Genomic DNA, 26632 nt, shown 5'->3' with positions numbered 1-26632 from the left:
CAGGGAGGATGTGCAAATTCCGCACATACAGCACCCAACGTCACAAGTCTACCCGGTTCTCTGGCGCTGTGAGGTAGCAACAAGCGTGCAGTGATGTGGTAATTGGCTTTGAAGTCGGCAATTTGGTCATTGGTGGCAGAAAGAAGGCAGGTATTGAAATGTGCACCATATTTGGAAATTGATCTACAAGAGGACATTAAGGGGAGTAGTTTAATCACCTGATGTCCATCCATTATACAATTTCACACTCTGATCAATTTAGCACACTTTGCAGCGTATGATTCGATTAACATTTGGAAAGGAGAATGAGACGCTGAACTGTGATAAGGGAATGAGTTCATGATGGAATAATTATATACAGATTCTGAATGAGGTGTGGTGTGAATGGACTGATTAACCAGGCCCTCAGGAAAAGATTTTGGCCCAAACCTTGCTGAAAAGCGATGGTGAATTCATGATGTCAACAATTATTAAAACATGAATTCATTGGAGTAGAAGGTGTCAGTCAGCAACTTGTGCCCGATGATAACTTGTTGCTTGATTAACAACACAAGAAATGTTGTTGAAAACCAACAATAAACCACTTGTGGGTGCTAGAAATCTGAACTGTCATGACTTTGCTCATTCAGTCACTTCGCATCAAGCAAACACTGCTGTTCACAGGGGTGGGCTTGTCTTTAGCAGCGGATGCAATAGATGAGGTTGGAGGAGGTGCAGGTGAACCTCTGTCTCACCTGGAAAGACTGTTTGGGTTCTTGGATGGAGTCAAGGGGGGAGGTAAAGGGACAGGTGTTGCATCTCCTGTGGTTGCTGGGGAAAGTGCCCGGGGATGGGATGGTTTGGGTAGGAAGGGACGAGTGGACCAGGGAGTTACGGAGGGAACGGTCTCTGTGGAACGCAGAAAGGGGAGGAGATGAGAAGATGTGGCCAGCAGTGGGGTCCCGTTGGAGGTGACAGAAATGTTGGAGGATGATTTGTTGGATCCGCTGACTGGTGGGGTGGAAGGTGAGAACGAGGGGGATTCTGTCCTTGTTACGAATGGGGGGAGGGGGAGCAAGAGCGGAGCTGCGGGATGTAGAAGAGACCCTAGTGAGAGCCTCATCTATAATGGGAGAGGGGAAGCCCCGTTTCCTGAAAAATGAGGACATCTCTGATAAAAAAATGAGTGTGAAACACCTCATCCCGGGTGCAGATGCGGCGTAGACGGAGGAATTGGGAGTAGGGGATAGACTTTTTCCAGGAGACCGGGTGGGAAGAAGTGTAGTCCAGATAGCTGTGGGGGTCAGTGGGTTTATAGTAGATGTCAGTCACTGGTCTGTCTCCTGTGATGGAGATGGTGAGGTCCAGAAACGGGAGGGAGATGTCAGAGATAGTCCAGGTATATTTAAGGGCAGGATGGAAATTGGAAGTGAAGTGTATGAAGTCAGTGAGTTCTGCATGGGTGCAAGAGGTAGCACCAATGCAGTCGTCGATGTAGCGGAGGTAGAGTTCGAGGAGGGGAGGTAGAGTTTGGAGGCATTGGAGGGTAGTTCGCCGGAAATGGTGAGTTCCGTGATGGTGCTGATGAAAAAGGTCTGGTGTTTGTCGGTGGGGTCATGGTCCAAGGATAAGTAGGAAGAGATGTCTGAGAGTTGTCGTCTGGCCTCGGTCCGGTGGAGGTCAGCACGCCAGACTACCACAGCACCTCCCTTATCAGCGGGTTTGATGACTAAGTCAGGGTTGTTGCAGAGTGAGTGGAGGGCTGCACGTTCAGGAGGGGAGAGGTTAGAGTGAGTAAGGGGAGTGGAGAATTTGAGGCGGTGTCATTTTTGAGACTGTCATGGTGTGATATGATAAGACATGACTGTCTCTTCAGATGTTAGCAGCCCACTTTTGTCAACAGCTGACAGACTCACCAGAAAGTCAAATATCATCATTGCTGAGTCTGACCCCTGAAAAACTATGTGAGCGTATCTGTGTCGTTTTTGTCCAGGTTCTTAATGAAGTGGCATTAATCAGTACTGATGAGGTTCTTTACTGATGAGATTCTTGGGAGAACAGGCCTTCCGGAAGTCATACTGCTACAGGTGTGATAGATTTGCTGCAAAAAGGGAGTGGGGATATGAGAACAAATGTATTGCAGTTGAATGCAGATTGGGTCTGTCCGTGTAAGTGTTGGCACTTTGCATATGAGCTGCTTTTAAAAAATAGGTCATATAGTATTTGTTATGAGGATGTGGATTGTAATGATAGGTTTTCATTTATTGGCACAGGCCAGTGGTAGGATTGCAATTATTTTTCCAATTGAATGACTTACAAGGCCACATCAGAGGATATTAATTAGTGAATTATTCAGTGTAGGGTTGGGGTCACATGTAGGCCAGAGTACGTAGGACGACTAAGCCATCCTGAAGTAAGTTTGTGAACCACTTACATATTTACAGTTCAGCGATTTTCATGATCATTTTATTCCACAAATTTTGTAGCTTTCTATTGTGCGGTTTGAAGTCTTGATTTTCATCTTGGTAATCCAATCCCACGACTGATGAAGAGGGTTGGGATAATAGCTGAATAAGTGTGGTGATACCAAGTTACAATGGGTAAAGCAATGCCTTCAGCTAGCTACAAATGATGGTTTGGAGAAGCAATAAGGCATATTCTGTCAGCTTTCAGTACAACTCAGTAAATTCAGCAAAGAGAAACCTGGAACAAAGTACATGCACTGTAAAATATGAATGTGGATGATCCACTTTAGGCTGACTTTTTCGGAGTTTTAATAGCTAATCAGGAAATCTGACAAATGCAAGTTACTTTGATTTTAATAATGAAATGAATACTTTTCCTCTCAGAGTTATTCGATGGCAATTAAAATTTTGAAAAATAGCGCAGTGGCAAAGCCGTCATGTGTTTCAAATTTCCTCTCAACCAAATCAACTATCAAACCATGGCTGTAAATTAGAAACAGACATCTTTTACAAAGCGACTGGCCTGCTTGCAAAGACACAAATTATGTGTGGGTGGTGGCAAGAGAGGTGATGATAGAGGGTAGAAAAAGACCTCCAATGGGAATCTTGAGACAATGGGGATAGAGAGGTGTTTGCATTAAGTAGTCAAATCGAGTTGTATGTTGTTAGAATTCCTGTTTTACATTAAGTGGCTCCAAGTTAATAGCTGCGGGCTTGCAAAGAGTACTGTTTCCATGTTTTACTGCCAGAAAACACCATAAATTTTAACTTGATTGCCTCCTTCAACATACCCAACTCTCTTCACTCTCATGCCTGTTCTTAAATGATGTGCACGGGCAGTATTATTACTTACTATGATTTCTATTTCAGTGCCCGACTAATGGACGAGAAATCACTGTTTTAGTTTTAGAGATTCAGCATGGGATCAGGCTCTTCGACCCTGCCAGTCCACGCCCACCATTGATCACTGTTGCACACTAGTTCTATGCTTGCCCACTTTCTTATCCACTCCTGCACATTAGGAACAAATTTGCAGAGGCCAATTAACCTACAAACCTGCACATCTTTGGGATGTGGAAGGAAACCCATGCCATGGCAGGGAGAGAGTGCAAACTGCACACACTCAGCATCCGAGGTCAAGATTGAACCTGGGTCTTTTAAACTGTGAGGTAATCGTTCAACCAGTTGCCCCACTGTGCCATGTGATACTCGAGTATCTCAAGTCTCAACTGTTCCAACAGTGAACTGAATTAGTGAATGCGCCTCTAATTGATCTTGAGGAAGAGCCCTGACCTGAAATGTCACCGAAACACATCTTCCAGAAATGCTGCCTGACCCACTGCGTTACTCCAGCACTCTGTGCCTTTGTTTGTTCTAACACTGTTCCAGCTTCATTCCCAGGTAATGTCAGGTTAAACTGTATGGTTAGGTGAAATTGATTCTAAGTCTGGATAATTAGGTAGCTACAGGGGTTCATATTGCAGCAGATTTATGCATAACACGTTAACTTTGTAGCTTGTGACACACTTTAATTGCTGCACATTTACCCAATCCTGTCCATGTTATGGCAAAAACTATGCACCATATGCAGCTAATGGAATACAATATTATTTCTCTTCATTCCTGTCCTAAGTAATTGGCTCTTTATCCCAACCCTTTATTCTAGATTCTCCTGTTCAAGGAAACAACCTCTTGGAATCTTACCTGTCTATCCCTCTCAGAATCTGTACTTTGCAACAAGATCGATTTGTTCTTCAACCTCGTGTTATCCTTATTCAGTCTCATCTTATAAAACAGGCCTCTCTCACTCCAAACTCAATCCAATGGCTCGACACCTGCACCAACATTGATGCGAATATCTGCTTTCAGATAAAGGAGTGATTCTGTGCTTTGTACTTTGAAAGAACTCTCAGCAAACCGCTGTACACTTTGACACAATTTTCTACCTTTCATGCACTAACCTCCTTCCAGTAAAGACAAACATATTAAGTCTTCCTAATTACTCGAACGATTTGCTTATTTAGTTGTTACATCTCATGAGATAACACCTCCAGATTCCAGTGCACACTGACATTTACAAATTTCTCACCATTTAAAACATACTCTGGTTCTCTATTTTGCTATGAAGAGCCTAATTATCTATTTTCCCATATTGCACTTCACGTGGCAATTTATTGTCCATTTGCTTAATTTGTCTCTATCCCTTTGCCGACTTTTTGCATGCTCCTTCCAGCATTGGCTCACCTTTGGCGTTTTATGATCAGAAATGTGGAATTGGGCATCGAATACAGTTGTGTGGTGTGTAAATGTCCTTTCATCAAGTCATTGATGTAAGTTGTGTTAAACGGTGGACCCTGCGATACTCAGTTGATGTTTATGAATCTCCAAATGGTTCTGCAAGTGAATTCATCTTCAGTATGTCTGCCCCATTAAAAAAAACCTTCACGATCTTCATGAGTCTGCTCTTGATCTCCTCTCTGGGAAAAGATCACCATCCTCTTCAATTGTTCTCGATGGTTAGTCTTATTGAAGCATGTAATGCTCAGACAGGGATTGACAAGGTAGGTTCTGAGGGGATTTCTTCCCTGCTTGGGGGTACCCCGAACTAAGAGGCATAGTGTCAGAATATGGAATCTTCTATTCATGACAGAGATGAGGAGGAATTTCTTCTCTCAGAGAGTGATGAATTTTTGGAATTCTCTGCCTCAGAGAGCTGTGGTGGCCGAATCATTGAATGCGTTCAAGGCAGAGATTGGCGGACATTTAAACAACGAAGGGGTCAAGGAGTCTGCAGAGAGGGTGGGAAAGTGGTGTTGAGCCTAAGGTTGGGTCATCCATGATCGTATTGAAGTGTTGGACAGGCTGAAGAGATTGTGTGGCCCAGTTTTAACCCTTCCCCTTATGCTCCATTAAATCGTTTTCTTCACTTTTCCTGTGCCTCAAGATCCTATTCACACTGTAAAACATGGGTCTGAAATAATGAGAGTACAGCAAGTACAGATTAGTTTTTACCCGGGGTGGTGAATGCCTTAAATGCACTTTCAGGGGGGGTAGTTGAAGCAGATACGTTATCGGCAGTTAAAATACTTTTGTATAGGCATATGGCTATGTAGAGAATGGAGGGATACGAGTTGTAGTCAGGTTAAAAAGTGATGCCACAGACATTGTGGGCCGAAGGTCCTGTTCTTGTGCTGTACTGTTCTGTATTCTATGTGGTTCAGCTAACGTTGTGGACAAGCTTAAGATAAACTCCCTGCTTTTTCAGCTATAGCCATCTAGAAATGCTCTCTGCTTGTTTCTTTTAAATGTTATGCCTTACAACCCTGCATTGTTATTTTTATTACAGTACATGCTAGGAAATTTAGAGACAGAAATGTTGAATTCCCTCTGACAAGCTTATTTCACCATGTAGTGTGATCATGGCACATCAGTGACTTTATACAATATATCATCTTTTCCCCATGTCCATTAATACATTTAGTTGATGAAAATCTATCAATCTCAAATTTAAAATTAACACTTGTGTCAATTTTTTTTATCGTTGCAGAAGGTTATTTCAAACCTCTACCACCCTCTTTGTTTGGAACTATAGTTCCTGGAGCAACATCAACAACCAGTGGAGATACCATCTCCATCCAGTTGTCAGGTCCTCTTGAACACCTTGATTAAATTAGCCTTTAACTTACTAAAGTCCTAGCATAACTGCCCCAATTTATATCATGTGTCCTTATAAATTAACCCTTGTAGTCCAAGTATCACCCAGGCAAATTCACTTTCTCCAAGCCATCATGCCCTACTTAAACCCTTGAGCCCAAACTCCTCCTAAAATTCCCAGTGCAGTTATATCTAGTTCATATCCTGCTGCAGTATAAGTTCCACCTTTTTTTATTTCAGCCTTCTAAACAGAAAATATACTGCTCCATTATCCTCTCTGTGCCTCTTTGATTTGTTAACGATCCTGGATTCATAGGTTTTTTTGGACCTCCACATTTTCTCGTTTTTTCACCATCAATAAATTATGCTGTTTTATCTTTTTTAGGTCCAAAATATATGACTTCACATTACATTGAAATCCATTTGCCAAAACTCTTTGTGATCATTTAATCTATTAATATCATCCTGATGTATTCCGCTCGTCATGCTGCCTACATTAGTCACATTGACAAATTTGGAATTGACTTTCAAACCTTGCATCTAAGTCATTAATAAGTGAATAGTTCTTCAGCGCAGGTCTTAGTCCAGGTGGCACATTGCAGATTAATGAACCATCTTCCCATCCTAACACTCCATTATTACCTACTCTGCCAATTTTCTCAAAAGTCAATAATTTGCATTTAATTCCATGATCTTCAGGTTTTTTAAGTAGATCTTATGAGTGCTCAGATGCTTTCTGAAAGTTTGTGTGAGAAATGTGAAGTGACTTTTCTAAATCCATCTTATCTCTGAAATACTGCAAGACTTCCAGATGTCAGTTATTCTTTCCTGAACTCGGGCGGCACAATGGTGGTGCTAGTAGAGCAGCGATCTCACGGCATTAGAGAACTGGGTTCGATCCTGACTACGGGTGCTGCCTGTACGGAGTTTGTATGTTCTCCCTGTGATCTACGTGGGTTTTCTTCAGGATCTCCGGTTTCCTCCCGCACTCCAAAGACATACAGGTTTGTAGGTTAATTGGTATAATTGCATAGTGTGCGTGGATCGCTGGTTGGTATGGACTCGGTGGGTCGAATGGCCTGTTTCCATGCTGTATCTCTGAACTAAACTAACATAAACCTGGGGTCGATATTGACCTCGAGTGGTGTCTGTGTGGAGTTTGCTCATTCTCCCTGTCACTGCATGGGTTTCATCCACGTGCTCCAGTTTCCTCCCACATCCCAAAGACTTGCACGTTGGTAGGTTAATTGCAATCTGTAAAATTGCCACTAAAGTAAAGGGAATGGATGATGAAGTGGGATAGCATAGAACTATTATGAACGATGTTTGGTGTAGATTGAGTGGGCCAAAGGGTCTGTTTCTACGCTATATCTTTAAACTATTGAGTCTAGTAATTTCTTGATCATTGAAATTAGGCTAATTTTTTTATTTTAAAATATTGGTTGGCATCCCACATCTATTTTTAACAGTGGGGTGACATGTATCTCCCAGTGTGAATATTTCATTACTGAATCAAGAACACTTTGGATAAGGTTCTCACCTACTTTCTTTAGGTCCCTCTATACCTGGCTCAGATGTGAATCAGTAAGTGATTGTCTGTAAGTTTGGCTGGGTAAGACACTGCTTGGCAAACTGGTAAAGAAAGCTCTGGCCAATTATTGAAAAAGCTCCCCTGAACCTAGTTTCAGTAATGCAATACTTTCCAAAGTAGGCTAGCTTGATTATTCCAATGTAAACCTTCCTCCCAACCCCGTCCCCATTAAAACAACCTTTGCTTTTTGTGCATTCTACGGATTTAGCCCCACTCATTGCTTACTTCATTACTGATGACAGCAGCCTGCCTGTCGCCTTTCCCTTGCTCATGGTCTGTTGGCTGAGGGCTGTCAGTCCGCATGGAACTCGGCCTTTTGTTTGATGCTGATACAACTGATGCTGATACAACTGAGCTGCCAAAAATCTACGCCGCCAGTCATTTGGCGGCAGGGTGTCTGTGGTTTAAGTAGAATAACAGGGCAGAAGCAGGCCATTGGGTCCGACACGCCTGTGCCTGTGTTTATATTCCACATAAGCCTCTCTCTTTCTCACCCTGTCAGCACCTAGAGTCAAGGTGAAAGTGCTTTACTTCATTTTGGATCTAACCACATCTTGGATGTGGTACGGATTTAAGATTCAGGGCAAAAAGAAAATTCTCAGCAGGGGCCGGAACATTGGAACCTACCAACCCAGAATTGGTGCAGAGAATTCACAATGAACATACATATTGGGACCAGTAAAAAGTACAATGCAGGAATCAAGAAATAACTGAAATTCTTTTGTTGCTTATTACTTTTCACATGCCAATAAACGTTTACCTATTCTGCAGAGATGCTTTTCTATTGTCTATCAAAGAGCACCATGGTCAAGAGGACCTGGAATCACAGCCGGGAACATGGCTCACTTCACCAACATGGACACGGGGATTTGTTGCAGTTCACTATTCAGAAAACTCTTCAGTGCATCCAATTCACTTAGATCCACACAGAGAAGCATCTTGAATTGTTGTCATCTCCTTCCTACCTTGACATCAATCTATCTGTATTCAATGAGGATTTTTCTTTTCCCGAATGTTCCAAACAACTCTGTAACACAACTAGTTTCCAAGAGCAGATAACCACTGCTTCTTATGGTGTTTTAGAAAATCTTGTTTAAAGACATCTTGAAGGCTGTCCCATTATTCCAGGAACATTATAAGAGGTGGAACTACGTTGAAGAAAGACATTCTGGAGGGAATGCAGGCAGATACCTGGCACACTCTTATTGATGCTCAGGTGAAAAGATTACAGATTGAACTGTTGCTGTCTTCCAGTTGGAGGTAAAGAAATAAATACTTCTCACTTCTTTCAGGTGTGAAAGGGAACACAAAGCTTCTTAATAAATATATTGATGCCATACGTAGATTATAGCAAAAGAAAGAAATAACTTTAGATTAACACCATTCATATCCTTAAGATACCCGGAACCGTTGATACACAGTGCTGAAGAAAAAGGACAGAAAGTGCTGGAGTAATTGAGTGGGTCAGGCAGCATCTCTGGCGAACAGGAATAGGTGACATTTCGGGTTGGGACTCTTCTGTCCTTTGTTTGTAAACCAGCAGCTGCTGTTCCTTGTTTCTTCACGATAAACAGTGCAATTGAGTTACAGAAAGATGGATGTTCACATATTGAAAGTGATTGACTATAGTTTGTTTTTAAAAATCTTGATTGAGGGCATCTACGGGTGCTGTCTGTACGGAGTTTGTACGTTCTCCCCGTGACCTGTGTGGTTTTCACCGAGATCTTCGGTTTCCTCCCACACTCCAAAGACGTACAGGTATGTAGGTTAATTGGCTGGGCAAATGTTAAAAAAAAAAAATTGTCCCTAGTGGGTGTAGGATAGTGTTAATGTGCGGGGATCGCTGGGCGGCGCGGACCCGGTGGGCCGAAAGGCATGTTTCTGCGCTGTATCTCTAAATCTAAATCTAAATCTAAAATCTTTTATTCAAAATACCAAGGAGCTTCTTTGAGTAGTGACTCGGCCAGATCTTTTGCAACCACATAAGATGACATTGGACAGTGAGATGACACTGGATATACGATGTAAAAAAATGGATATTGGATATGTATGTAAAATGTTCACTGAGCCATTATGGACCAAATGGTTAATGAGCCAATAATGGGCCATTGCCAATGAGCTTTATTGAAAATGGAGTGATGGAAGATGCTGGGTATGTGTGTGTAAGGCATGGCAGAGAAACGGTGGGAGTGGTGTTGCCACATGATAAGAGAATTGATGGTGCAGAGTGCCGAGAATGACATGTCTCTGTTGCACTTACGTTATGAATTAAATATATATTTGAGACAAAGAAGGCAACATGGAGTTGTTACTGAGCTGAGGGGCATTATGGAGCTGCTCATTAACAGGAGAGAGTTTTGTATGGATTGGAACTTTGGGCAGCACGGTGATGACAGGAAAGGTATACTAGGTCACCGACTGGTCTTACACTTCTCACCAGTTTCGCCTTCCAGCAATTCCCCAGTCAGATTAACTCACAGTTAAGTTGCCCATTATATACTAAACTTCTATATTAATGTTTGTGGACATGGCAGCATGGTGGTGCAGCAGTAGTGTTGCTGCCTTACATCTCTACAGACCCAGGTTCCATCCTGACCATGGGTGCTGTTGTATGGAGTTTGTACGTTCTCCCCGTGACCTGTGTGACATTTCTCCGGGTGCTCCGGTTTGCGCCCACACACCAAAGACACACAGGTTTGTAGGTTAATTGGCTTTGGTAAAGTTGTTCATTGACCCCAGTGTGTGTGCAGGATGGTGTTAGTGTGCGGGGATCACTGGTCGGCACGGACACGATGGGCTGAAAGGCCTGTTTCCGCATTGTACCTCAAAATGTAAACCAAACTAAATTAAACATTATTGGCACAGGAAGCATGGCCTGTCACAGCAGGCTCTGTCAACCAGAATTTTGACTGATCAAACAGGTCATTGATTATATAAAATAATTAACACTAAGTGTCCCTCTTTAGAATCTCCCTTCTGTTGCTGTGAAGGTTTGTGTTCTGGATGGATGCTGCATGGAGTCTGAGAGCTTGTGTAAATGAAAAGATGTGGCAACTGAAGGGCCACATTGAAAGCACGTTAAATATTTGCAAATGGCTTTGACTGCTGCCTGAGTCTTTCAGGCAATGTTGAATTGATGGAATTTATAAGAGGACGCTTGCTTGTTACTTTCCTGGAGAGAGTGCTCGACTCTCCCACTGGGTCTTATCTGATCAGTACCTTAAAGTGGTTTGTATTCATCATCCTCATTAACAGCCATTGGCCAGAAAAGTGAGGGGGAAAAATCACTGAAAAAGGAAAGAAGTAATTACTGTTGACAAAGTGAATCAGTTCATTATGGCACAACTTAGAAATGAAAAGGTTGCTTGTACTGGCCTTGATCCTCCCTTTCCCATGAACAGAAAGAAAGGACATTTTCTCTTCAGCTAGGAATACCTGTAACATTCCACAGCTGCTGCCAATGGTGATGCCATTGTACATCATGCCAACAAATCATACACCTCTCCCATATGAACCATACCTTGTGAAGTTGCAACAATTAAGCTGAGATTTTACAATGGAATCATATTGGGCCAGATGGTGCTTGACTCAGGCTGGGCTTTGCACCTCTTCTCCAGTAAGGTGCCACTTACTTATTTGTGCCATTGTGCATCCCAATGGCCTATCTGTCTCATTGTTGTGGCTGTTCTGGGCTGGGCCACATGACGAACAATGGTCAGACTGCAGACTGTCCCAATGGTTTTCTGACTTTTAGTGTTATCAGGGGGCTTTTACATTGCCTCACAATAAGACATTGGTTAGGCTGCATCTGGAGTATTGCTGACAGTTCTGGTTACCCCGTGACAAAGAGTGGAGGCTTTGGAAAGGGTTCGGAAGAGGTTTATCAGAATGATATCTGGATTAGGGGGTACTAGCTGGAGTGAGAGGTTGGACCAACTTGGATTGTTTTCCCTGAAACGCCAAAGGTTAAGGGGAGATCTGATAGAAGTATATAAAAGTATGAGAGACCAATATAGGGTAGACAGTCAGAACTTTTTTCTCAGGGTGGAATTGTCAAAGACTAAAGGGTATAGCTTTAGGATGAAAGGGGCAAAGCTTAATGGAGATGTGTGAGCAATATTTTACACAGAAAGTGGTGCCTGGAACGTGCTGCCAAGGGTGGTAGTGGAGGCAAATAAGCAGGCAGACTAAATTAGTTTAACTTGGAATTATGTTTGGAACAGACATGGTGGGCTAAAGACCCTGTTCCATTCCTGTACTTTTCTATATTCTATGTTCTATGCCTCTGATTAAAAACAAATAAAAGCATTAAAATAGTTAATAAATAATGTTAATAAAAATTCAAAAAAATCACTTTTAAACCAATTTAAATGAACTAATACATCAATATCAATTAAATAAAGTCAGGAAAACACCACACACCTTTTTAGTGCAGGTCAGCAACCTGATTCTAATGAATGGGACAGACCAAATTTGCCTGCCAGGATTAACGCAAAGCTGAGGAATCAGATACAAACTGTCTCTCAGTTCAGCTCATTACAAAATATCTCTGAACTCTCCGGTGAAGCAAGAGGTCAGATGCACCCACATCCAACCTCCGGCAGGTTCCTGCTCAGCCAAGGAAGTCTGAAGTCTGCTGACAGGCATCTTGTGGGCAGCCACGGTCTCTATGGAAACCCCAGTCGCCCTCAGCACATTCAGGTTCATTATTTACAGCGTGTTTCTCCAGTTATGTTTGGTAACCAATTGCTTGCCTTTACAAATATTGGTTGTTAGAGAATTTGACTGCAGCTAACGCCAATGGTACTGAATTTATATGTTGGAGGTAGAAACTTCACTGTACAGAGCAGCTGCACTTTTGGTATGAGATTGTATACGTCTACTCACAAATTATATTTCAGACTTTTCTTTCTGCCTGTGGAGTGGAGAAATGCCCACACAGACCAGTAGCATCTGAAGTGCATGAAGAAACTTTTAACAGTTCAGTGCATCAATGAGCAGAGTCAAGTCAAGTCTATCAAGTCGAGTTTATTGTCAAATGCACAAGTGTGGTGATGCATGGGTACAGCAGAAATACTGCTTGCAGCAGCATCACAGGCAAATAGTCTCAGACCAACACACAACAAAGTCTTCATAAATGATATATAACATTTCCAAAAGGAAAGAATAGTACAAAGACATAATTAGGAAATAAAAACAAGTCCATGGTAGTTCAAGAGTAAGTCTGCAGTATTCCTTGTTGAGGGAGAGTTAGGGTTGTGCTGGATGCTTCAAGAAGATGATGGTTGTAGGGAAATTGCTGTTCCTGACCCTAGTGATGTGGGACTTCCGCTTCTGTGCCTGTGCACACTGGTAGCAGTGAGTAGAGGGGAAATGGCATAGATAATGGAGATCCTTGATGATAGATGCCGCCTTTTTGAGACAGATCCTCATGGAGATTCTTCCAATTATGAGGAGGATTGTGCGCATAATGGACCCGACTCAGGACACCAGTCTGTGAAGCCCCTTACGTTCCTCAGCATTGGAATTGGCAGGTCACGATGCAAACAGTAAGGACACTTTCTACAGGACACCTCTGAAAGTTTGTTCAGAGTATTCAGAGACATACTGAATCTCTGTAAACCATCAAGAAAGTGGAGGCACTGGCATGACTTATTCATTATTACAAAAATGGCAAATCCTGACAAATAATACATAGCCCAACCTTCTGTTGAAATATTTCTAAATTATAAAAAAGAAACTTAGACATGCAATTATTTTCTTGAAAAATTCTGGCTTCGTGTTCCCTTTGAATTTCTGCAGTGGCATTTACTTTTCTTCAGATTCACATTCAGATTAGTTTATTATCATATACGCCAGGGTGTATTGAGATTCCTTGTTTGCATCATAAAGCACACATGATATATAGAGTATAAGAAAATAACTGCAGATGCTGGTACAAATATATATATATATATATATGATGATATATAGAGTACATGATAATGGCAGATGCAATAATAAAACAATGACAAATGCAGAACAATAGAATGGTGCAAAGATTATCGTGCAAGAGAGGCTTCTCCAGGGCATCTAAAAGTAAGTGGCTACATGCTCTTTTTCAAAACAACTTGGTTTTTATTGAGCTCCAACATTACACCTTACAGAATAGCAAGGAACAATGGAGGTTTTAATGGAGAGAAAGAATGGGTGACGTTTTGAGTCAGATGTCTGAAGAAGTGTCTCGACCCGAAACGCCGCCCATTCCTTCTCTTCAGAGATGCTGCCTGTCCCGCTGAGTTACTCCAGCATTTTGTGTCTGGTTGATTCACTATCTTTGCTGCAGTCATAATAGAACTTGAACTGAGTTTCTATCAGAATTAAAGTTAGTTGCTCTTTCCTTGCCCGACATGTATCCAGTCCAGAAATTGAGTGGAAGGGCTTGTTGAAAGGATTCATTCACTAAGGATGAGAATAATATCTGTGTGGAATGTTGTTCTGTAAGAATCAACTGCTCTCTCTGACTTTTACCATAACATGTGGCTCTCATTCATACAGTCGTGCCACACACAGTAATCTGGTTCCAAATCCTATATAAATTGCAATAATGGCATTATATATCTATATGGCTATTATCGTGCATGGCGAAAAGTTGGCAGATTTTATAACAATAAAAATAAATCGAACATGCTTTGAAAATTCTAAAATACATTTAAAAGGAGCAAGGAGAGAGCTTGGAACTTAGCAGTGGCCACCTGAGGGGAGAATGTCTTTGCTGGTGTGCAAAGCCTGTTGTAGTTGGTTACAGAACAGGCAGGATTGGAGAGTGAGCACTTTCAGACAGAGATGAATGGAATATCCTGCTGAATAGCCCCTCCTTGTGGTTCCTGCTCTTGATAGCATTAGTGAAATAAAAGCAATAGTTCAGAGTTCTCCTTTTGGCAAAGGTCTCCTAACTTTACGGGGGTGGTGGGGGTGGGTGGGGGGGAGAGCTGGAAAAGGCAAGGCCATATCTGCGGCAACAATGCTATGCTGCTTTGATTTGTGTCATCGCTTGTTTATTACAAAGGAGGAAATAGCTCCTTAAACACTACTTAATTAATATAATGTTCTTCAGGATGCACAGGATCATTTTATGTGATGCATTAAGCAATGAGGGCTGTGAAGTCCCTTTTCAAGCTTTATTTCATAATATTTAAAAGCAGCACTCTATTGCACTGTGATTTGCCCATCCATATGTTTTGCTTGTGATATACACTGCAGGGATGATTGCTGTTCTGTTCTTTTCGATAGGTCAAACACTACACAAACGTACTAGTCGTAAGACCCTTTCATTTGCAACTTTTCAATGATGATGACTGGTAATGACAATAGAATGTGTTATTGAACCTGATACAGCCTCATTAACATCAATAGAAAAGCATTCATTAACACAGGATACTCCCAGGGAGGAGTTATTGAGTCGGACAGTGTGAGAGTTACATTAGCATCATTATAAACACAGTCACCCACACAGTATGTTGACTGGGAGCAGTTACTGAGCCTGAAACTGATGGAGCTGGATTAACATCAGGGGGCAGAGGACGAGCCAATGCTTCTCTTCAGCCGGCATTGCAAGTGGACATTCCACGGAGTGAAACATTTTCCACTTCTGGGCCACATTTGTCACTCTGGAAATTGGACGAGGTATTTCCCAGAGTGATTGCTCCTTGCAACTTCTGCATCGCCGTGCACAGGATGATGACGTTCCTTAAACAGTGATTGTTTTGGAGCATTTTGGGGAACATTAGGCCGCCCGTGCTGTCCTGCAAGCAGCCACTTTTGAGCACTCCTGGGACTACCTTGTTTTACTGCGTGCTAGATAGGATCACATGTAAGGTAAGTCCTTTACTTAACTTTGATCGGTGGCTCCTGCATGCCAGCCGACTAGCTCCACTTAGACGGGATCACTTAATTCAATGTGGAAAACTACAGTGCTTTGGGTAACGTGCTGCTTTACAATTTGCAGAGTGCGATGTGCAACTGAAACGTTTTTTTGTCATGACTAAATTTGCATTGACTACTGCCCATCGACAATAATGGAAGCAAATGGGATTAACGCAGCTCGGCGTGGACGAGTTGTGTGAAAGGGTCAATTTCCATGAACTCTATCAGCTCCATGAAACTAGCTCCCTGAAAGTGGCAAGACAAGTAAAAAGAGCGGTAGAGAAGGTGTAGGGTCCACTTGCCTTCATCGGTCGGGGCATTGAGATTACGAGTCAACAAGTCATGTTGTAGTTTATTAGGTCTTTGGGCCGCATTTGAAGTATTGTGTGCAGTTCCAGTTGCTCCATTTCAGAAGGAATGTGGAGTGTTTGGACAGGGTGCAGAAGAGGTGTACCAGAATGCTGCCTGGATTAGAGGGCATTAGCTATAAGGAGAGATTGGACAAACTTGGTTTGTTACTCTGGACCAAACAGAGGTTGAGCGAAGATCTGATAGAAGTCCATAAAATTATGAGGTAAAAATAGGTAGACAGTCAGAAGCTTTTTCCCAAGGTGGAGACATCAAAGACGAGAGGGCACAGTTTGAAAGGCAGTGGGGAAACATTTAAAGGAGAAGTATGGGGAACAGTTGTAGAAGCCAGGAATGCACTGTTAGGGTGAAAGCAGGTGCGATTTTGGCATTTAAGAGGCTTATAGACAAGTACATGGATGTGTTACGAATGGAGGGATTTGGATTACATGCAGGCAGAGGAGATTAGTTTAAATTGACATCATGTTCGGCAAAGACATTGTGCCAAATGGCCTGTTCCAGAACTGTACTGTTATATCCCAAAACAGAACAATGAATTTCTTACTTGCAGCAGCACGACATATATGTAAACATAGTAAATCACCCCAACCCCGGGCACTTTCCCCTGCAACCGCACGAGATGCAACACCTGTCCCTTTACCTCCCCACTCAACTCCATCCAAGGACCCAAACAGTCTTTCCAGGTGAGACAAAGGTTCACCTGCACCTCCTCCAACCTCATCTATTGCATCCGCTGCTCTAGATGTCAACTTATTTACATCGGCGAAACCAAGCGCAGGCTCGGCGATCGCTTCGCTGAACACATGCGCTCGGTCCGCATTGACCAAACTGATCTCCCGGTGGCCGAGCACTTCAACCCCTCCCATTCCCAGTCTGACCTTTCTGTCATGGGCCTCCTCCAGTGCCATAGTCAGGCCCACCGGAAATTGGAGGAACGGCACCTCATATTTCGCCTGGGCAGTTTGCAGCCCAGTGGTATGAACATCGACTTCTCCAACTTTAGATAGTTCCTCTGTCCCTCCCTTCCCCTCCTACTTCCCAGATCTCCCTCTATCTTACTGTCTCCACCTATATCCTTCCTTTGTCCCGCCCCCCTGACATCAGTCTGAAGAAGGGTCTCGACCCGAAACGTCACCCATTCCTTCTCTCCCGAGATGCTGCCTGACCTGCTGAGTTACTCCAGCATTTTGTGTGTAAACATAGTATTCTGTAAAACCCATATAAACAACAGAAAAAAGTTCAGTAAAACAAACAGACAAATAAATAGGTAATAAAAGTCAAAATGAATGTACCTTAATCTGTATAGTTTGGAGCTTATTTATAGGTTGTAACGTTTAATAGTGTGATGGTTGTAGGGAAGAAGCTGAGGAAGGGTCTCGACCTGAAACATCACCCATTTCTTCTATCTTGAGATGCTGCCTGTCCCGCTGAGTTACTTCAACATTTTGTGTCTGTCCTTGGTGTAAACCAGCATCTGCAGTTCCTTCCTATACACTCTGACACCATTACATAGCTGGAAATCCTGATCAACCTACTTTCAATGACTGAAGGTGTGGGCACAATTTCTCTTGTTTATCCACTGCACAGTTTTGTTTTGCCAGGGAAACAAAATGTGGCTCACCTCAAAGCTCTGCAGTCCTCCACTATCTAGTTGTGAATGGTGCTGGGTAACTAATAAATGAAGGTTCTGAGAAAAACCGTGGATCCCATTGATGGAGCCCATGTGTAAGTGCCAAAGAATTGCTGAAGCATTTGAAACTATCTTCAGCTGGTGCCAAGTGAATGGTACATCTGGCCTTCACCTAGAGACCCCACTATCGCAGAAACCAATTCCACTCACTCCTTGTGCCATCAAGAAATAGCCGAGAGGACTGGATACAGCAAAGGCTCCGGGACCAGATAACATTATGGGTGCATCACTGAAGACTCCTACTCCAGAACGAACTGCTCTACTAGCCAGGTTGTTCCAGTACAGTTACAACATTGGCACCCACCCAACCTTGTGGGGCTCTGCCTAGATATGTGCTATTCAAAATAAACAGGACCATCTCAATCCAGATAATTAGCACTCAACCAACCAATTCTGAATCATCAGCATGGGGAGTGCCATCAGCAAGACTATCAAGAGAGACTGACTCACTCACTCAATAACCTGCTTATTGGTGCCCCGCTTAGACTTCGACAGGGTCACTCAGTTCTTAATCCAACCAAGTCAAATCAAGTCAAGTCAATTTTATTTGTATAGCACATTTAAAAACAGCCCACGTTGACCAAAGTGCTGTACATCAGTTCAGGTACTAAGAAACGAACATACAATGGCACAGAAACATAACAGCACATACATAAACAGTTCACAGCGCCCCCTCAGAGGGCCTCAAACGCTAGGGAGTAGAAATAGGATTTGAGCCTGGACTTAAAGGAGTCGATGGAGGGGGCAGTTCTGATGGGGAGAGGGATGCTGTTCCACAGTCTCGGAGCTGCAACTGCAAAAGCGCGGTCACCCCTGAGCTTAAGCCTAGACCGCGGGATAGTGAGTAGCCCCAAGTCGGCTGACCTGAGGGACCTGGAGATAGAGTGGTGGGTTAGAAGATTTTTGATATGGGGGGGGGGGGGGGGGAGGGCAAGCCCGTTTAGGGCTTTGTACGTGACCAGGGACAAGAGCTGGATTCCAGAGGTGAGGTCAAAGTGACTGTGCCTGACATCAAGACAGCACATGGCACCAAGGAACCATGGCAAAATTAGATTCAATAGGCATCGACTGGTACATATCCATTCATTCATTGCCTGAAGTTATATCTTGCACAATGGTTGTGCGTGTTGTAGGTCAGTCATCCCAGCCTTAGTACATTGCCGCAGGAGTTGCTCATGACAGTGTCCTTGGCTAACAATCTTCAGCTGCTTCATCAATAACCTACCTGCGTCAAAAGGTCAGAGAGGGATCTTAATTGATGGTGTACAGTGTTCAGTCCCATTTATAACTCCTCAGCAAATGAGTTAGTTCACACCTGCACTCAGCAAAATCTAGTCAACATTCAGTTATAGATTGATAAATGCAACTAAGGGTGTCGCTGTAACAAGTGCCAGGCAAAGGCCATCCCTAACAACAGAAATTCAGACCAACTTCCACATCATTACCATTGCCAGGCTCCCCACTATCATCCACTGGAGTGTGGCAGAGAGAGTTGCTATTCCCGACCAGCATCTTAACTGGGTCAGTTACAATGATGTTGTGGCTACAAGAGCAGGTCACTGATATCCCTCAGCAAATAACTTGGCTCTGACTCCCTGAAACCTTTCCAAGATCCACCAGACATTGGCCAGGAGTACGATGGAATCTCCCTGTCCGGCATGAAAGTGCACAGCTCCAATAAAACTCAAGAAGCCATGAAACTGCTCACCCATCCAATGCCATATTCCTTCTTCCCTCCACCAATATTGCACCATAGCTGCATACAGTCACAGCCACAACCAGTTTTGTTGTGAATACCCTGCAAACCTGCTCTCTGCAGCATCCAGAAGGACATAGCATCAGATGCCTGTCTAACTGCAGGTCAGGCACAAACCTGAAGAGGAAATGTATCCTTAACTTTTCTGTAGAATATTATGGAAGTCTCAATGGAACATAGTTCCTTCATCAGCACCACGTAGCAGTCCACTCAGGGGCAATTGGGAGTGGGTAAGAAACAATGTTCAGGTCCTCTCCACACTTCCATACCAATTCTGGATCACAAGTGTGTTGTACCATTAGGTTTGTATGTTGACTGGCTCCCTTTCCCCTGGGCTGCAGCAAAAGTAGGAGCTGAGATAAGAAAACAAATGAACATGTTGTCCATGGCAATTGCAATTCTTTCAGATTCTTCCACCCCCCCCCCCCCCCCCCCCCCCCCCCCTCCGACCCTAAAGAACAGAATTTGATCATTGCATCTCTGGAATATTGGCCTAGATGGCATTGAGGGGCAGTTAACAGTGAGACACCTTTTCCGATACAATAATGTCTAAATGAGCATGCACAGATTTTGAGGAAAGTAAAAGGTTCAGAGGAAATCTGAGGAAGATGTATTTTTTCAGCTCTATAGGTTAGATCTGGTGATGGTGAAGGCAGAAACTCTCACACCAAATAGGATGTATCTTTCTGACTCCTCGAATTGCCAAGGCATAGATGGCTAAAGATTAAGTGCTAACACATTGGATCAGTACAGATAGATACTTGATGGGTGGCAGGGACATGGTCGGCTGAAGGGCCTGTTTCCCTGTTGTATGATTCTATGACTCTTGTATGCTGAAATCTCTGGAATAGGGCATCAACCCAGATCCATCAGCATTAGAGGCAAGAGTGTTACTGCTAGGGGTGCCAACTATCTCACTCCCAAATAAGGGACAAGATGACATCACCGTCCCGTGCCCCACGTGCTCTCACCCAGCCAGCGACCACGTGCTCCCGCTCCACCAATGGCGGCCGCCCGGGCCGGGTGGTGGGTTGCTACGCAACCTCCGTTAGGTGACGCCCGGTGACCGGACCTACAGCATCCGGGCCTACAGCGCCCCCCCGGGCCTAATACGGGACAAGTACGGGACAAACCATTTTAACCCAAAATACGGGATGTGCCGGCTAATACGGGACAGTTGGCAACCCTAGTTACTGCTGACACCTGAGGAGAGGCTGTGATAAGAATATTATAAAAGGATGAATATTTTTTGAAAATTAAGAACAGAAAATGACTCACTTTCTTCCCCATTGCACTGATTTCTGATCTGCACTGGTTCTGCGCTTTAACACTACCCAAAATCTTCATTTTCTAAGTAATACGGTGAGAGTCTCCAGCGATACCAAGCTTGGCTGGCTTCTCACCATGTAACAGTTGCAGCCTCCCTATCTTCCAAGGGGTGAATTCCAACAGTTCACTTGGCAATCGTTGAAAGGATCAACGTTATTTTTATTTTTATTGGGCGGCACTGTGGCACAGATAGTTGATGTGCTGCTTCATGTTCCAGTGAGCCAGGCTCAGTCCTGACCTCCACTACTGACTATGTGGAGTTTGCAGTTGTGACTGCATGACCATGCTCCAGGGACTCAACTTTCATAGAAGCATAAAAAATATGTTTCATATTCATTGTGATCATGGTTGATCGTCCACAATCAGTAACCTATGCCTGCCTTCTCCCCATATCCCTTGATTCCACTTGCCCCTCGAGCTCTATCTAACTCTCTTTTAAATTCATAAAAAAGATAGATCCTTCCACATCCGAAAGATATTTTGTTTTGTTGATTAATTTGTTGATTAATCTGCCACTGTTAATTGTCCCAGTATCTCGATGAGTGGCAGAAACCGACAGGAGTTGATGGGAATGTGAGGGGAATAAAAGCAGGGGATGAGTACAAGCTGGTGTAACAATGTACAAGGGGCAGCTCACTGGCGCAGTGGGAGAGCTGCTGCTTTCAATCCTAACTACCGGGTTCAATCCTAACTACGGGTGTTTTCTGCATGGAGTTTGTACATTCTCCCTGTGACTGCATGGGTTATCACCGGGTTCTCCGGTTTCCTCCCACATTCCAAAGACATTCAACTGTGTAGGTTAATTGGCTTCTGTAACTTGTCCCGAGTGTCGGATAGAATTAGGGTACGGGTGAGTGTTCGGCAGTGCGGACTCTGTGGGCTGAAAGGCCTGTTTCCACGCTATATCCCTAAATTAAAATTACTAAGTGTGCAGATGGCACTAAAATAGGTGAGGTCATACTCTGTGAAAATGGTTATCAGGAATTATAGAGGGATCTTGATCAGCTGGGCAACAGGGCCATGCAATGACTAAAGGCGCTCAGTTGAGATACGTGTAAGATCCTACCAGGGTAGGATCGTCGGAGTGAACAGTAGGGCTCTGTGGAGTGATGTAGAGCAGGGGGACCTAGGAGTACATGTACATAGTGTGCTGGAAGTGGTGTCGCAGGTAGATAAGGAGACTGCTGGCGTGCTGGCTTTCATCCTTTGGTAAAATGAGTACAGAAGTTGGGATATTATATTACTGTTGTACAACTTGTTGGTGAGGCTGCCTTTGGAGTATGGTGTTCAGTTTTGGTTATCCTGTTATAGGAAAGATGCTATTAAGCTGAAGAGTATGCAGAGAAGATATATGAAGATATTGCCAAGGTTCGAGGACCTGAGCTATGGGGAGAAATTGGGTAGGCCATTACATAATTCCTTGGAGCGCAGGAGGCTGAGGAGGGAACTAATAGAGGTTTATAAATCATGAGGGGTATAAATAAGGTATTTTTTCCCAGGGTAGGGGCTTCAAAAACTGGGCGGCATAGGTCTAAGGTGAGAGGGGAAGATTTTAACAGGAACCTGAGGGGAAACTTTGTCTTTCAGAGGTTGATAAAAAAAATGAAATGAGCCGTCAGAGAAAATAGTTGAGGCGAGTACAATAACAACATTTAAAAGACATTTGAAGAGGTACATGCACAGGAAAGGACTAGAGGGATGTGGGTAAAACCCAGGCAAATGAGACCATCTTCCACGGTGCTTCATGGTTGCCGCGGATGAATTGGGTTGAAGGGGCTGTTTTCTTTGCTGCATAATTCTATGACTATAAAATATGCAGCTTTCCTTTAAGAACAAAAATCCATCAGGACCTCCATCTGCATAACTGTTACAAATTGAATGTATTTCCACTTTCCCTGAGAGCTTCCTTTTGGAGAGAAGAATGCAATGGTCAATTATGACACGTTTCCATCTCATTTATTAATCTGTCAGGCATAAAATTGACTGCGAAAGGGGAGGTAAAGGAAAGGACCATTTCGAAATCAAGTGAAGGCTTTTCAAGGATTGTTCATTCCTTGCTGTCACTGGATTTATAGTACGTAATGAATGACATGTCAGCATTAATGGACAAGAATAAATGACTATGCTAACTCTGAAATTGTTTTAGCTTAACTCTGTGTTTACCACATAATGCTATGAAATGGATAAAAGCTATTAGTCCTATCACTTGTTAAGCTCACTCCAAATTCTCCATCATTTTCTCAGAACTAAAAGCCAATTAAATTATATTCTTCAGCGTGGGGAGGGGGAGGGGGGGGGGTGTTGTTAAATGTTTCATTGGCTTATGTCAAAGTTATTCAAGGTTGTAGTGTGCTGGAATTGGGCTTTGCCTCTGTTAGCCCCTCTCCCTGCTCAAGGGCTTGCATGCATACGTGCATACATCTAAGGAAAGAATGTCAACTTTCACAGCACCTTTAATGACTTCAGCTTATCCCAACGCGCTTTGCAGCCAATCTAATAGAACCAACCTCAGGGAGTCCAGTTGCAGGCTGGAATCTAATCAAGGGTTCCAAATGATTCCTTTGCACAAAGATGGACACACAGGGCTTGTGTTAGGCAGCAGTATTATCGAGGAGTTGAAATATCTGTGAAAGATATCTGGAAGTGAGTAACTGGCTTGAATTTAGTTGTGAGATTCACATCACCGGTGTCAAATCTGAGTGGTTTATAACAGTCAGAGAGAGAAACTAAACCATGCAGCAGTCTGTGGGATTTCAGCTGTGATTTTATCAGTTACGTGGATGTTCAGAGAGTACAGAGAAGGTTCACCAGATTGATTCCTGGGATGGCAGGACTTTCATATGAAGAAAGACTGGATAGACTCGGCTTGTACTCGCTGGAATTTAGAAGATTGAGGGGGGATCTTATAGAAACTTACAAAATTCTTAAGGGGTTGGACAGGCTAGATGCCGGAAGATTGTTCCCGATGTTGGGGAAGTCCAGAACAAGGGGTCACAGTTTAAGGATAAGGGGGAAGTCTTTTAGGACCGAGATGAGAAAGTTTTTTTTCACACAGAGAGTGGTGAATCTGTGGAATTCTCTGCCACAGAAGGTAGTTGAGGCCAGTTCATTGGCTATATTTAAGAGGGAGTTAGATGTAGCCCTTGTGGCTAAAGGGATCAGGGGGTATGGAGAGAAGGCAGGTACAGGATACTGAGTTGGATGATCAGCCATGATCATATTGAATGGCGGTGCAGGCTCGAAGGGCCGAATGGCCTACTCCTGCACCTATTTTCTATGTTTCTATGCCAATATTCAAAGGTAGACATAAAGTGCTGGAGTAACTCAGCGGGACATGCAGCATCTCTGGAGAGAAGGAATGGGTGAGGTTTCGGGTTGAGACTCTACTTCAGACATGCCGATATTCATGCTGTTCACTATAGATTCCTTGAATCATATTGTGACTGGAATCTCCAGTGGAAGCTGTAAATTGAACATTTCCTCCCCATGTACATTTCCCTTGCATTCTGCGCATGCCACTTCAAACAAAGTGCTGCCATCTCCACACCTTGCATGTGTATTTTTCATTAATCTAGAGAAATATGATGAAAATATAGGGAGAATAAAAGGATTCATTTGACGGCACGGACTGGGTGGGCCGAAGGTCCTGTTTTCAATCATTATGATTCTATGACTCATGTCAGAGTGGGTTTCTTAGTGATTAATGACTGCAGCATTTTTTTTTAACACTGGATTAAGATCATTTAGCCTTCAGCTTTTAACAGGATTTACCTGTGATGTGCGTAAAGCTGACAATACAAAGCTGTATAATAGGCTTCACTTTAGCTGGTAGGAGGTTATTTATCCTGATTCCCTTCTAAAAGCCTGCAGGTTTAGACTTAAAGCCACGGTCTATTGAACCCATCTAAGTGCTAGTCTGAATGCAGAGAGACATGCTTCCAGTGACTGCAAGGTCTACGGGTACAGAACACAGTTCTAAAAGAAGGGGTGGGTTATTTTGCACTGAGGTAAGGAGGAATCTCTTTACTCAGAAGGTTCTGGTGGGCGTTTCGAGTTCTCCACTCTGGAGGACAGTGGAAACTCAGTCTTTGTGTTCATTCAAAACCACGATCGATAGATTTCTGATAATCAGGGGTTATAAGGGTTGTGCTGGAAAATGGCTCTGACTTTAATGAACAGCCATAGAGGAATGGAGGAACTATTCCTGCTCCTGTGTCTTATGCTCTTAAGATTACATTTAGCTGGTGAGCCACATTGCTGGAGGTCAAACATCCCTCCATCTCAGAGGTGCAGCTAACAGAGCCTTAGCTTCACAGTGCCAGAGTCCCAGGTTCAATCCTGATCTTGGGTTCTCTCTGTGTGGGATTTGTGTGTTCTCCCTGTGACCACACTGGTTTCATCACAAAGCTCTGCTGATTGGAAGGTGAATTGGCCACTATAGATTGTACCTGGAGTATATGTGGTGTATCGGCGAGTGGTAAAATCTGGAGGGAATTGATGAGCCTGAAGGGAGCGTAAAGAAGGGGATTAGTATAGAATCAGTGCAGATGAATTGCCCATGCTTGGTGCAGACTTGGTGGGCTGATGGATCTTTTGTGGGCTCTATTCCTCCATGACTCTATGAAACTCTGTTAATTAAAATAAATTGGTGCCAAATCATGTGCTGCAAAAATGCCAACTGTTGGGAGTGTCAAAGCAGATATTATCCTTGTTTAAACGATAGTGATGATAGTGTTAAGGATGAATTATATGAGCAATTACAGGCTGAGTTAGAAAACACACCAAGACATGACATGAAGATTGTGATGGGGGACCTAAATGCAAAGGTTGGAAACAACAACACAGACCAGGACAGAGCCATGGGCAAAGAGGGCTGTGGTTTTATAAATGGGAACGGTGAGAGACTAATAGAACTCTGCACCAATTACAATCTAGTAATTGGAGGGACCCTCTTTCCGCACGGAGACATCCACAAACTACATGGTCCTCTCCAAATGGAAGAGATAAGAACCAGATAGACCACCTGATGATAAACGGCACATGGAGACGCTCATTACTGGATGTTAAGGTGAGACAGGGAGCTGATGTTGGCAGTGACCTTCACCTGGTCCTGGCTGTTCTCAAAGTTAAACTGGGAGCAAAAAGACATGCAGGCCACAGTTTGTCGATGAGAAACTACATGACCCAAAAGTGAAAAGTTATTTCGTGCTACAATTAAGGAACAGGTTTCAGGCACTAGTAGATATGGATGATCACACAGAGCCAAATGCAGAACTTGCAGCCAAAGTATTTGTACCACTGTTCACAGCTATTTGGTAAAGAAAGGAGATACCTGACGACTGGTCAGAAGGAGTCATCATTAGGATACCAAAGAAAGGCAACTTAAGAGAGTGTAACAATTGGAGAGGGATCGCTCTTCTATCAATTCCAAGCAAGATTCTGGCAAAGATTATAATACAACGTACCTCAGAAGCAGTAGACAAACAGCTCAGGAAAGAGCAGGCAGGATTTTGTGGTGGGAGGGGATGCATTGACCAGATATTTGCCCTGCGAAACATTATAGAACAGTGCACAGAGTGGCAGAGACAGATATACATCAACTTTGATTTTGAGAAAGCATTTGACAGCATCCACCGGGACAGTCTTTAGGGCATATTACGAATGTATGGGATCCCACAGCACATAGTCGAAGTAATTCAGAGCTTCTACACCAACTTCTCTTGCAGAGTAGGGAATAGTAACCACACATTCCAGGTGAAGACAGGAGTTCGACAAGGGTGTGTGATGTCAGCGCTACTCTTCAATATTGCATTTGACTGGGTGATGCGTCAGACAGCCGAAGATCAAGCAAGAGGCATACGATGGACCCTCTTCTCAACATTGGAACATCTTGA

General features: G+C 43.4%; 1 protein-coding gene across 2 annotated transcripts in view; it reads left to right on the top strand.

Moving 5' to 3' along the window:
• LOC144600260 (slit homolog 3 protein-like) overlaps positions 1-26632 on the top strand; it is a 595019-nt gene that overhangs the window by 226764 nt on the left and 341623 nt on the right. The window contains exon 1 of one of the 2 annotated variants that reach the window (XM_078411833.1): positions 15170-15546. The exons of the other annotated variant lie outside the window; for it this stretch is intronic. The gene's annotated coding sequence lies outside the window, so the exon portion shown is untranslated. Of the gene's footprint in view, positions 1-15169; positions 15547-26632 lie in introns of those variants that run through there. 2 annotated transcript variants of the gene reach the window in all.

The sequence above is a fragment of the Rhinoraja longicauda genome, chromosome 14 (assembly GCF_053455715.1).
Source record: "Rhinoraja longicauda isolate Sanriku21f chromosome 14, sRhiLon1.1, whole genome shotgun sequence".
In the NCBI taxonomy this organism is placed as follows: domain Eukaryota; kingdom Metazoa; phylum Chordata; class Chondrichthyes; order Rajiformes; family Arhynchobatidae; genus Rhinoraja; species Rhinoraja longicauda.
The sequence above is the reverse complement of the archived record's forward strand: the minus strand, read 5'-3'. Positions and strand labels throughout refer to the sequence as shown.